The sequence below is a fragment of the Juglans regia genome, chromosome 13 (genome assembly GCF_001411555.2).
Source record: "Juglans regia cultivar Chandler chromosome 13, Walnut 2.0, whole genome shotgun sequence".
In the NCBI taxonomy this organism is placed as follows: domain Eukaryota; kingdom Viridiplantae; phylum Streptophyta; class Magnoliopsida; order Fagales; family Juglandaceae; genus Juglans; species Juglans regia.
In genome coordinates, this window is record NC_049913.1 from 15,639,620 (window position 1) to 15,651,900 (window position 12,281).

Here is a 12,281-nt window from a genome sequence, read left to right on the forward strand (position 1 = left end):
CAGTATTGGTGAATGGCAAACCAGGTGAGAAATTTGCTCCTTCAAGAGGGTTGAGGCAGGGAGATCCTTTGTCTCCATACTTATTTCTATTGTGTGTTGAGGGTCTAAGTAGTCTAATCAATTTGGCTGAGAAGATGGATGATATAAGAGGAGCTACAATTGCTAGAGGTGGAACAAGAGTAAATCATCTGATGTTTGCAGATTACTGTATTCTTTTTTGTAAAGTTTTAGTAGAAGAATGGAAGAGTATTAAGAAAATCTTGGAGTTGTACGAGAAAACCTCGGGTCAATGCCTTAACAACCAAAAACTTCAATTTTCTTTAGTGCTAACACAAATCAGCAAGTTAACATGCAGATATTGGAGGTTGTTGGAGCAAGACTAAGGCCTCGTTTGCTTTGAGAGATAAAACACAAAATTTTGAAAACTTTTCTAAGTTTTGTACGGTCAGATATTCTCTGAAAACAAACACTCATTTTTTATCTCATCTCATCTCATCTCATCTCATTTCATCTATCATTATTTTATTACTATTCATCAACTGTACTATACATATAAAAAGGCTGCCAGCCTATCCTTTCTTTCTCTTCCGTACTCTATTTCGGCAGCATGTTGCTTTTATGAGTGGGTCCCAAGGAAAATGCCGAACGTTAGAAAAAAAAAAAAATTAACACATACTCAAGTTAGTGGGTCCCAGTAGCAGAAAATCCAGAAAACAAATAAAATAAAATAAAGCAAAATGCTGAACAGTTTGACAAAAAAAAAAAAAAGCAAAATGTCGAACTGTTTGGAAAAACAAAATAAACAAAACACAACACAGTTACACAACCCAAGAAAAAGCAAAAAAAAATGTAAAATGACTGTGGGTCCCACAACCATAAATACTTTACAAAAACTTCAAACTAATCTCATCTCATCTCTATAAACAAACATAATTTTATCCTATCTCATCTATACTCAATATATCTCAATACTATTCACATATATCTCAAACAATTTCATCTCATCTCTGAAAAAAAATGAGACCTAAGTGGAAATTGTGAGAAATATTTGGGTCTACCCTCTATGGTGGGGAGGTCCAAACATAATGCATTTAGAGGAATAAAGGAGAAGGTGTAGTAGAGATTAAATAATTGGAAGAACCAGTTCTTGTCCCAAGCTGGAAATGAGGTGTTATTGAAGATTGTAATCCAAGCAATAAGAATTTTTCAATTCCAAAGAAGCTGTATAATGAGAATTATGCACTAATGGCTAGATTTTGGTGGGGGCAAAAGCCAAATGAGAACAAAATACAATGGAAATGTTGGAAAAAGATGGGAGCATCAAAAGAAGTGGGAGGGATGGGATTCCTAGATGTAGACAATTTCAATAGAGCCATGCTTGCAAAGCAATGTTGGAGGACTCTAACCAATCCTAACTCCTTATCTACAAGTATTTTAAAGGAAAAGTACTTTAAGAAGCAGAATCTTCTCTCTTCAAAACTAGGCTGATGCCATTCTGTGATGTGGAGAAGTTTATAAAGTGCTTTAAAGCTGTTAAGAGAAGGGTTAGTGTGTAGATTATGAAATGGACAAGAGATTAAAATATGGGATGATAGATGAGTGTCCTCACTTTCCTCTTGGCGATTGGTACAAGCCCCTGTAAAGAGATTCAACAGAAGTTCAAGGGTGGTGGAATTTATTGATGTAGCTAGAAGAGTGTGGAAGGAAGATCTCATTGAGGAAGTGTTGGGGAAAGAAGATGTAGACATTATTTGGAAAATCCCTTTTAGTAGGCTGGGATTGAGTGATAAACAAATATGAGGTTTTACAAAAACAAGAAACTTTTCAGTAAATAGTGCATATCACCTGGATATGAGTTTAAAGATGAGGGATAAAGGAAAATCCTTTAGTACCTCTAGTGAAGGCTCGGTATGAAAGGAGATATGGAAGATGAATGTCCCTGTAGTGGTCAGGAATTTTATGTGAAAAATTGTCAACAATTGCCTTCCTACCAAAGAGAATCTGGCCAAAAGGAAGATAATAGAAAATCCATTATGCCCATCTATAATAGAGAAGTGGAATCAGTTTGTCACTCACTTTGGAGTTTTGGTGCTGCAACAGATGTGTGGTCAGAATACTCCAGTCCTGTCAAAAAATAGAACAACAGTCAGGTTGAGTTTTACTCAATCTAGAAGTTGTTAGTGCAAAAATTGAATCAAAAGGAATTAGAGAAAGTGGCAATGATAATGAGAAATATGTGGCTGAGGAGAAATAGGATAATCTTTAAAAATAATTTCTTAAATCTGAGAAGGGTCATTGAAAAAGCCTTGGAATATCTAAATGAACATCAAATGGTACAGAAGGAGAGATTGGTGTACATATAACAACTGAGTCTTCTTGAGGTGGTGTTAGATGGAAGAAGCCGGGAGAAAATACAGTGAATGTGAACTGGGATGCAGCCTATGATTCAAAGAATATGAAGATCGAAGCAAGAATAATCATAAGGGATGGAGAGGAAAAAGTGCTTTCTTGTCTATGTATGAGTAAGATGAAAATCAGTAACCCAATTTTAGCTGAGATTTATGCATTGTGGCGTGCAGTGGAGTTGTGCACAGACTTGAGCTTTTCCAGGGTGGTTTTTGAAAGGGATGCCTTGGAAGTAATAGATGCAGTAAACAACAAGGAAGAGAGATGGGTGTGGTATGGCCAGTTGATTGAAGATTTGAGGGAGTGTTTGCTAGTAGAACAAGTTGGAAGTTACAACATACATATAGGAAGGTTAATAAGGTGGCACACGAATGAGGGGATTGTTTAGATAGAGGATAGTCCATTAGATGTATTTAAATTTGTATTACAAGAAAAACTCTGTAATGACTGATCAAACTTGAAATGAAAGCATACATGTTTACTTCAAAAAAAAAGGTGATGCATGTATCTTACAGTTTAAAAAGAGTGCATTTTGTAATCTTGCATTCGCTAGAAAATAGGTTGTAAACTTGTAAATCACGACATACTAGGGGAGGGCATCGGGGCCATGCACCTCTCTACCCCACCCCCGCCTGGGCAGGGCTATTCTCCCGTCCTCCAGATGCGGATGGTGAGGCCACCCACCAGAATCTAGGCCCCCAGTGGGTGCAAGGGCGGGCTAGGCTCAGCCCCGCCCACATGTATGTATAATATATATATATATATATAAATTAACCTATACATTAAAACAACATCATTTAGGGTATCCCCAAAACAGTGCCGTTTTTAGTAGAAACTAAAACTAACCCCTCTTTCTCTCTCCCGTCCATCCATCCTTTGCATGTCGTTACCGTCGCTGCCTGAAGCTCTCTCTGCCGCCATTGTCATAAGTATCTCGAGTCTATTCTATATTTTCTTTTTCTTTTTTTGTGAGTTTTGTTTGAATTATGGAGGATGAGATTGAATTGAGGATTTGGAGGATGAGATTGTAAATTGTGTGCTCTAGAGATTGGGTTATTTGTTGTGTAAATTTTTTTATTGTAAGTTCGTATGAAAAAAATTCGTAATGTGTATATAAATTTAAGGTTTCGGACTATTGAAATCTCAATCTGTTTTGAAGTTTCGATCAAAGTTTTGAATACCATTTTGGTGACCATTTCGGTCAAGGCACTGAAATGAAATATTTCGGTATCGATATCATTTCGGATACCATTTCGGGATAGTCTATATATAGATATATTATATATATACACAAACTACATTCCAAAATAACAACAAAATAAATCATAAACTCAATAAGCTCAGATTCTTCATCCACTTTCTTTACTCCAACAGAGGCTAAAAAATAAAATAAATAAATAAATAAAATAAGGATCCCATGGATGTAGTACATGTGCAGTGGTAGCTAGCTAACTAGCATTCTATGTAGTATTGCATGTCATGAGGAAACAAACCAAAAGAAGTGAAATATGGGAGTTTGAAAAATAAAAGTAGTTCAGCTATTCAATGCAATTAATAATTATGCAAGTTAGAGAGAGAGAGAATAGGGAGACAAAGGCAGTACGTGTCGTGGTTTAAAAGAGAAGAAGGGGGCGTGTAGTATGTAGTGCATAAAAAATGCCCCTGCCACTTTACCTTAATTACAAAAATGCCATAAATGAATTAGCAGTTGAGCAATTGAGCTTCTTATACGCGTAACGGCCGAAATTTGCATTTCGGCTGAAATCCGACATACCGGCTGATACAGGCCGAAACACGCCGATACGATTTAGTCGATAAGAAACACACAGCTTCCCTGCACCGGCTACTGTTCCGATATGAAATATTTCGATTGTACCGGTTAGTACGATACGAAATTCAAAACTTTGGTTTCGATATTGAAACTATAGTTTTAAATTCCATTCCGTTCTAGCCGAAATTTTCCATTCTAGTATAGTATCCAGTACACTATACCTCATCGTTTCATTTCACTCCAAATTTTAGTCCGTTTTGACCATTTTGGTCGGATTTGGCATTTCGGTCCCTATTCCGTTTCGGACTGTTTTTGTAATTTTCTTGTGCTTGAATGTCATTTTTGTAAATTTTAAATCCATATGATATTTAATTAATTATAGAATATAAAATATATTTATATAATTTAATTTTTTTGTAACTTTGAATATGTCCTCTCATTATCTTTTTTTTTTAAATATCATTAATTTTAATAATTTCTCTATTCTTTTATTTATTTATTTCTTTGTTTTTGTGTCTCAACTCAAATTTGTGATTTTTTCAACGTATATTTGTTTTATAAATCTTCAATTCTTCCATATATATACACATATACATGATACACACTTACATATATATATATATGTATTTATTCTATTAGTTGTAGTTTATATATACATATAGATATTTATATATAATATATAATTAATCCCGAAACGGTACATCAGAATATACAGGCACCTAAATATTCCGTTCTAATACTTAAACTGGAATGATCACTAGAAGAAATTTAAAACATTGATTGAAACCCCAAACTATGGTGATATTTATGATTGTATGGTTTTAATTGTTGTGTGATTTTTATATCATTTCAGATTTTTGTGAGTCAATGGGAATAGATAGTCAGTCAGATTTTAGTGCTAGCTCCCCAAGCTCTGCCCAAACGCCTCCCCTGCCACAACCATAAACACTAACCCTACACCTACCCCTACCCCTATGCTCATGCCCCCAGCAAGCAAGAAACAAGTTTCAATCATTTGGTCGCACTTCACCAAAATATAGGGTGATGATCCCAATAATCCCCAAACTAAGTGTAATTATTATGGTAAAGTGTATCGATGTCACTATAGGAGATATGGTACATCCCAATTATAGGTCCACTTAGAAAAATAATCCAAAAAGAGTTCAATATTAAAATATTTACAAAAAAATAGTCAATCTAGACTAGAGATTGGACTTAAAAAAAATGGTGGATTTGAGTAGTGAGGGAACGTTGAAAGGATTTACAAAATATGATTAGAATGGGTGTAGGAAATACCTAACTCGTATGACCATAATGGATGAGCTACCGTTTCGGTTTGTTGAAGGCAAAGGGTTTCAAGTTTATTCTAAGTACTTGGAACCTAGATTTAACCTTCTGTCTCTCCAAATGGTGGCTAAGAATGTTAGAAAACATTACGGTATAGAAAAAGATTTGTTGAAAAACCAATTGGTTAGTCAAAGAGTTTTCCGCACCACCGATATATGAATATTTGTTCCAAATTTTAATTATGTCTTTGACGGCACATTGTATAAATTGTGATTAGAAATTACACAAAAAAGTTTTAAAGTTTTATCGAATTTTCGATCACAAGGGTGAGATTGTTGGAAATAGAGCGGGTTGTCACGGTAACTTGACAATGCCTCTTCTAAGAATGTCGTTTTGGGGCATCTTAAGAACTATCTTAAAGAGGCCAATAAGTCAATTATGGATGGTGAGTGTTTGTATGTGAGATATGCTGCACATATTCTAAATCTTGCTGTGACTATGATTTAAAAGATCTTAATGATTATGTTGCAAGAGTTAGAAGTGCAAAGAGGTTTGTGAGATCTCCACCTACTAGATTTGAGAAATTAAAGGTTGCTGTAAAGTCTGGGGATATTGAATGCAAGAAGGGTCTTTGTCTTGATGTTTCTACAATATGGAACTCAACCTTCTTGATGTTAGAGACGGTCCAAGAGTATAAGGGTGTCTTTAAGTTATTAGGTGATGAAAGCATTCAATATGTCAAACATTTTGAAGATGATAGAAGATTAGGCAAGCCTATTAATGATGAGTAGGAGGTAGTTCGGATTTTCATAGACTTTTTGAGGCTTTTCTATGAGGCCACAACCATGCTTTCCGGTTCTTAGTACCATACATCCAATGATTTTTGTTAGCAAATCTGTAAGTTGAAAGAAGAATTGGATAACATGTGCCGGGAGTGACCAAACTAGACTACAGGAAATGGTATTGAGCATGAGGGTTAAATATGACAAGTATTATGGAGATTTGAGTAGGATGAACATTTTCCTATACATGAATGTTGTTCTTGACCCCTAGTACAAAATTAATGGCATAGTCTATGGTTTGAGATTGACACACAGGAAGGCATGGGCGGATCATATTGCACAAGGGTTAGGAAAACTCTTGGTAGATAGTTTGATAAGTTTGTCGTGTTCATAAATGATAATATTTCAGCACCTACAACTACTGTACCACACTGCATCCTCTCAAAGTCAGAATGGGGAAAAGGCGTAGGTTGGAGTGTAGTGAGAGGTTCAAGTAGAACCCCTTGGTCCGTCCTCCTATAGAAGCCGAGTCGGAGTCGGATAGATACTTAGCATCAAATTTATACCCATTTACACATGCATTTGATATCTTATCTTGGTGGAAAACCAATACCATCAACTATCCCGTCCTTTAAGAGATTTTTCGCAATATTTTAGCCATCCCTATTAGTACCGTAGCCTTCGAGTTGGCCTTTAGCGCCGGATGTCACATATTGGATTCCTTCCGGAGTTTATTGTCTCCGGCCACTGTGAAAGCATTGATTTGCATTCAAGATTGGATCAAAAGGACCCTAATTCATATTTTGGATGTGGGGGACTTTGAAGAGGCCAACGAGAAAGAGGGTGGTAATCAACTTGGATCGGGTAGTCACTCTTAATTCATTGATTTTATTTTTTTATCATTTTAACTTTTTTATATTCATTTAACCAATATTAATTTCGAATTTAATTGTTATAGGGTCAACGACAAAACATGGGGGTAGTTCTACATTAACTGCAATATGAATTTGTGTGCATTGGACCCATAATTGCCATTGGTTTGTATAATTTCTCTCTTAATTATTTTTTATATTTATATAATATTTTTAATTCTAATTATTTTTCTTGTAGTTTTTTTAGCTTTTATAGCCCAATCTTAATCTTGGTTAGTACTTTTAATGTTTGTAATTTTTACATTTCTATATAATGTTTTTATTTATAATTTTTGTTTCTTGCTTGCAATTCTAATTTATTTTCCTATTAGTGTTTTAGGTTTTATAACGTCAAAGTCTCATAGCATAACCCACTCACTTTCCCACCACCGTGATCATCCCAAATTCCATTATCAAAGTCAATGCGAAATGATATCATAAGTCAATTGTAATATTGCTACAATTTGTTATTGAGAAACACTTTAGCCACCACGGGATTGTACAAAAGTAATCTCACAAATTGATGTGGCTTAATATGGTTTGTCAGATTATAAAATTACTTTTATTACAAAACAGATTTGATAGATCACATGAAATTACGTTAGTTTGTGGAATTACTTGAGTAATTCCTTTGTGACTATAACACTATTTTATGTTATTTAATTGTGTTATTATTATTCATTTAAATTATGTGACAACTTGTAATATTTTTTAGATTAATTTGTAATAGTTTTAGATTAGTTTCTATTATTATAATAGTTTATGATTATTATTTGCAATTTAGAAATATACATGTTTTTAATTTGTATTATTATAATATCTTAGATTATTTTCTTTTTAATTTTTAGCTTTTACAATGGCATTTATGGGCCTAAAATGACTGAGATGGACATTTTTGGGTCTAGAAATGTCTCCCTAGTACTTTTGGGCCTTGAACATGTTTCTGGGCCCATTTGGGTAGGGCGGGGGCTGGATGGATAAGGTTTCCGCCCCCGCCCTTCGACATAGGGGTGCTACCCGCACTGTATAGTGCGGGTAGCACCCTCCCCACCTCCCACCCTGCATGGGTTGGGGGTAGGGTTTTCACCCTCACCTACTTAAATAATAGACTACAGTTTACTAGGTCTAAAAATTATTTATGGGTCTAAAAGTGATCAAAAATATATTTTTGAACCCAAAATGTAAATTTAAATTTGTAAATATGACTATAATTTAAAAATTATGTAATTTTTAAATTTGTTAATGTATATATTGTGTAAATTATAGTGTAGTAGGGTGACCCTTTTATAGATTGTCTTCACAAAACAAGTCTCACATTGAAGCAATATGAGACTCTTGTATTGCTTTGACAATCTATAAAAGGGTCACCCTACTATACCACATCTTACACAAAATATTAAGTAAAAGTTTTACTTAATACATATTATTATATTTATATATAGTACAAATAATAAATATTTATAAATATGTATAGTATAAATATATATTTATATAATAAAATATATAAGTGCATGGCGGGGTTGCCCACCCCACCATGCAGGGGCGAGGCGAACGGGGGCGGGGAAGTGTGGTACGGGGCCCCACTGTCCACCCCTACTTTGAAACCTGAATGGAGGGCCCTGCCCCTGTTGTGCGGGGGCTGATTACTGGGGGTAAACCCCACCCCCCGCCCACGCAGGGATAGGATGCGGGAAGGGGGTCCCCTGCCCCAAGAGGTGCAGGTAGCACCCCTATGGCATACCTTATAACAAAAAATTGAAGAAAATAAAAGAAAAATAAAAGAGAGATAATATATAATAGAATAAAAGGGAAAGATAATATAAATGCGGAAGAAATGCAATATAATGGGCTGCAGAAAAATCATTTGAGATAATTAGCTTTATTTAATAAGACAATTTCAGAAGAAAGTCATTGAAATTTAAAGTGTGAGAAATGATATTTACAGTCTTATAACATGCAAGTCTCGTACACTCCATATGAAAAAAATAAGTAAATCTGAGACTCAGAATAAGCATTCTTGAGAGAATAATGAATAAAAGAGTGATGAATAGTTTGTTTGTTTTTTACTTCTATTAAATATATGCATCACACTTGTTTCTATCTCTATTCTCTCTTTTGATTCGTATGACTCGTTTGGATACAGAAATTATTTCAAATCATCTCATCATTACAATGTTCCTAAATTTCTACACAAAATATAATAAACAATTCAACATTTTCAAATTCTAAAATAATAATAATATTTAAAAAAATAAAATTCTAACAATATTTTATTCAATTAATCTAAAATCATTTCATCTCACTATCAAAACGAGCCCATAATGTTCTTTCCATATGCATGAATTATACATGATTCCAACAAATGGTGTGATGGACCAAGTTTCTCTCACAAAACTCATCTATTAAAGATCCTTCCACCACTGTCCAGAAGGGGGTGGAGCTTCGGCTTCTCCTTCCCTCCTACTCTCTGTTCCTCTCCAGAGAGTAGCTCCCTTAAGAGTAGCGCGTGAGTCCCGTGCGAGGCCTATGCCACGGTGCACGTTTTGTCGCAATGCACAGCAGAAATGGGATCAACTATCTCAGATCTTGCAGATCTGACCATCATCCTCTCACTAGCAGTGGTGCGTGACGTTAGGAACCCAGCTAAGGAAGGGATCATGTAGAGTGAAGTGAAGATAAGTTGAACAAGAAATGGCGACGTCCGATTTAGTGAAGGGGCTAAGCGAAACGGGGACATTTGAGGAACTTTAGATTGAAGAAGCTGTGCAACTAGGAGCAATACACAACATTTTATAATTAAGTCTGGAGTCAATAAGGGTCCATGTAAGGTGCACCGTCTTTTGGGAATTAAAGACACCAAACGATGTATTTAGTGTTAGTGAGGGTCAATAGTTATGATGTGCTAAACGCAGCATTTGGAAATTAAACACCAAATGGTGCATCTTGATGACTGAGTTTTCTTCCAGTTAGTCTAGGTCAGTTTAGCAAAAGTTATAGTTAGTTACAAATCTGTAATGAAGGTCTCGAATATAGTCAGGATGCAGAATCAGAAATGGGGTATCTGAAGAATATTGTAGAAGACTGAATTTTATGAAGGTTTAGGGGTTCCCTCGAATAACACTATTATCAATGCAAGTTATGACTCTTTGAGTCTTTTTCACAAACACCTTGAGTTCATCTCTAAGTCCCATTTTTGTGTTCAACTTTACAATCTCAACCCAATCCATTGTTTACAATCTCAACTTATAATAGGAACATAACAATTGGTATCTAGAGCCACTGATTCTTCATGGACGGGGTAAGCTTCAACAAACAGTAAGCAAATTTGTTGTTGCTCAAAAAGATTTTTGACAAGATGTTGCATATCACAGAATTAGTCGACCGATTGTATGAAAACCATATGGTTTTCACACAACAAGTACAAGAAATCTCCTTGGTCTGGGAAGACAAAGCTGTGGAGCAGGAGGGCGTAGAAAGGACAGCTGAGGTGGAGGAGTCTGTGCTCACTGAAGCTGTTCTTAAAGAGATCCCCAAAAAAATCACTTCTTCATCTGTTCTAAGAAATCCAACTCTAAAATTAATTTCTAACCTCTTAGAAGAACGAGTTGTCCAGTCCAACATTGCCCAGTCTCGTCTGATTCCTGATGGAGAAATTATTAAGTGAGAAGCCAACATTGTCTAGTCCCATCTCAAAACTGGCATTTACAAATCTAGGGGTGATGTTCATCGAGATGGCGATTACCTTCGAGTTCTTTAAATGGGAATTTTTGCCAAAACTAATCTGGTTTCCTATTATGGTTTGTGGAATTTTGACCCTGGTATTCGTACTTGCTATTTTTCCATAAGTCAAGTTCATTTGCTGTCTCACTCTGTTTACTATGTTGACTCTAAGGCCTTCGTAACTGGTAGTAGATCAAGCCGCTACGGCCAAATCCTTCACCTTGATAACTTTGGATTCGTCTCCACTAGAGTGTCGTTCCTACTGCCACACCTGATTCTGCCCCTTTTGGCACCATCCTTCTCAATGTCAATGTCGGCCCCGACAACTCCCACATAGGTCTGTTTGAAGAGAATCAGAAGCTTCTGAGTTCTTCTAGTAGTCCGATACAGATTTTTGGAAGACGTCAACTGCGTTGAGCAATCCTCTATAGATATAGGGCATGCCAATTGCGCGGCGGTGAAATCAGCATGCTCCCTTGTTGATGTTGCGGCCAACAAAGTGAAGGGTTTGGGGATTACAACCACTTGTTCTTTTATTGCGATGGATGTCGAGGGCTCTCCTGTCACAGTTACTTGGTGTGGTGATTCAAGAAAAAATATCATAGTATGGATGTACCATAGAGCTGTAGAACAGGTTGAAAGGATCAATTCCCACAATTAACAAATGTTACAATACTGGGGTGGATCCCTTGCCTGGAAGTTCTTCGACGAAAAGTTTGAAAAGAGTCTTGAAATTTCTCATGCGTTCTCCAAGACCAGGCTACAATGCTTTTTAGAAACATCAACTCTCCGACCAACTGATTTATTATCATCATTTACCACAATTAAAAAAGTCAGGAACCACTTATATGACAGTCTAGTAGAAGTTCTTCTCTCACTCTTTAAAAATATTAACACCCGTGAAAATGTTCTTAAGAATCTTGCAGAGGTGATCAATAAAAACTCTTTGAGGGCTCATATACAGGTTGATTATTTATCTTGTGCAAGCTCAAGCAGTAACAAATTGGATTTAAGAGTGTTGACTGCTCTCTATGCATCATCAAAAGAAGTTGCTGAATGGCTGAATAAAATTTTTTTGGGTAAAACTGATGGCTCTAGACAAGATAATGAAGTTGAAAATAGGTTGCTATAATCTCAATACGCCTCCAGTTCTGGCAATACTGCTAGTGGATCCTCTAATGCAAAGCTAGTATCAACTATTCATGACATTTAAAGGTGTGAAGATACTCTCTCTACTCTGGAAGCCATGCAAGGGCATGCTCATACACCAATAGAGGAAGCTATAAAGCACATACTCTAGTTCAATGAAGAAGCCGTGAAGTTGGAAATGGATAGGCTTGCTAATTTTGGTGGAGATAACTCCAACACTAACACCTACCTCCTTACTTGGAATTGTAGGGGTAA